Genomic DNA, 2,094 nt, shown 5'->3' on the forward strand with positions numbered 1-2,094 from the left:
AGCCCTCCAAGCTTCTTGCTCCAACGAGGTTGCGCCGAACCTTTTTCTTTTCTAACTTCCCGGATTCCGCTACTAGACCGTAGCATCAACCAATGAAGATTGGTTCCTTTCTAACTGCTTCCTAGAAATCCAAACAGCTGTCTCACAGTGATGATGATGGTGAGAACCAGGTTTAGTATAATGCCTCTCAAGGATTTGACAATGGAGAGGAAGAGAGTTGAGGAATTTGAAGAGACTCTAAGGTATAGATTGTGGGTGAATCAATCTTGTTTTTCTTTAGGGTTTCTCTCTAAAAAATCTCTCTGGAAGCTCTCTTTCAATAGTGGGTAAAAGGGGTATTTATACTTGAGTGGGAGAGGAATGTGAAACGTCAGGTTTTACAAAATAGGGGTGGCTCGCAACTTGACCTCGCGGCTTGACCAAGTCGCGAGATCCAGTCGCGAGATAACCGTATGGCCAGTTGTCCTGTTTTGTCCTGTAGTGCTCCAGCTAGCATGACTGTTCATCTTCTAGCATGCTTGGCACGTGTGCTGCGTCTGGCGGCTTGCAGCCGCGAGTCACCCGCGAGTCCCAGCCGCGAATCTCTGTTTTCTTGCACATTCTTGAGCAATCTTCACTCTATCTCACTCACTACCCTTACATCAAACTCACCTAAATACAGGGTTACTAAATGCTGAATTACAAGCAAATTTGGCATGGAATAAAGCCAATTAGATGGTTGAATAAATTCGACCTTACAATCTCCCTCTTTGGCTATTCCGGGACAAAACCCTAAAACAGACTCTAGACTTAACATGTGAGTTGGGAACAGTTGAACAAAACTCACTCACACCTAACTCTAGAAGCTATGAAGCACTTGAATCATATGAACATAATACTCCTGAAACACAACAATACACCATGATCATTGTAAGCAGAAAATTATAAAATGCATATGAAACAGGCAATATGTGATCAAGCAAAGATGGAGTTAAGAAACAAACCATGGCTTGATCAACCAAGTGAACACCACAAGGTAGTGATCACAGTGCTCATTCACACTTGGAATGAACACAAGGACATACAAGTTAACAAGCACAAGGCAAGACACTTGTATGTTCAACACTCAACCAATGCATAGTACACAAGGTATATGCATCTAGGAACAATCCTACAAGGGCACAAGAGTGACAGTACATAAACCAAAATGCAAGACATTTAGATTAAAGTACTGATTTCAACATAGCATAAAGGCTGCAATAAGCAAGGTACATACCATAAAGCCTACAAACTATGCATAAAACATTAACCCTAAAAGCTTACAAAAGCACATGGGTACAAACACAAAACATCCTGAATAACAGTTTACAAAACACAATATATCAACTTAAAGTGAAAACTTAAACTGAAGAAGAATGTAAAGACACTCCCCCTTAGGTAATATCCTCCCCCTCTGATCATGCCTATCACTCCCCCTTTTTGTCATGGAATAGGCTATTCATCCTCTTCCAGCTTTCTCTGAATTTGATCCAATTGAGTTTGAAGAGAAGTAAACTTCATATCCCATCGAGTGCTTTGATGGTGTAGAGACGCTGTGAGTCCAGACATCTTTGTATTCAACTCGTGGATAGAGGATACAATGCGATCAAGTTTCTCATCTAGGGAGAGAGTGCTGAAATGAGAGCCACTGTGAGATGCAGAAGTTTCTGGTTTGGCTCTCTTCCGACTATGTCCAATGCTTGCATTGAATGTACGCATGTTGATTGGACTTGGTTTTGAGATAGGAGATTCATCTGCCGTTGGATAAATTCCCTTGAGCTTCAAGATCCGTGAAATGAGACTGCAGAAGGGAATGCATATCCGAGACTCAGTTCGAAGAACCGTTTTGCGCAGAACATGAAAGATATGAGCACAGATGTCTATTTCCACATCAGAGATTAGATCATGAAGAAACAAAGCACGTCCGAGGTTCATATACCCAGTGCTTGATAAAGGGTACAAATTGTGAAACATCACAATTGTAAGCACTCTCAGTTTTGGAGAAAGAGAGGAAACACTGATGGATTTCCCATTGGGTGAGAACTCTAAGTCTTGACCAAGACTTTCTTTGAGAAG

This window comes from Quercus lobata, chromosome 2 (assembly GCF_001633185.2).
Source record: "Quercus lobata isolate SW786 chromosome 2, ValleyOak3.0 Primary Assembly, whole genome shotgun sequence".
Taxonomy (NCBI): domain Eukaryota; kingdom Viridiplantae; phylum Streptophyta; class Magnoliopsida; order Fagales; family Fagaceae; genus Quercus; species Quercus lobata.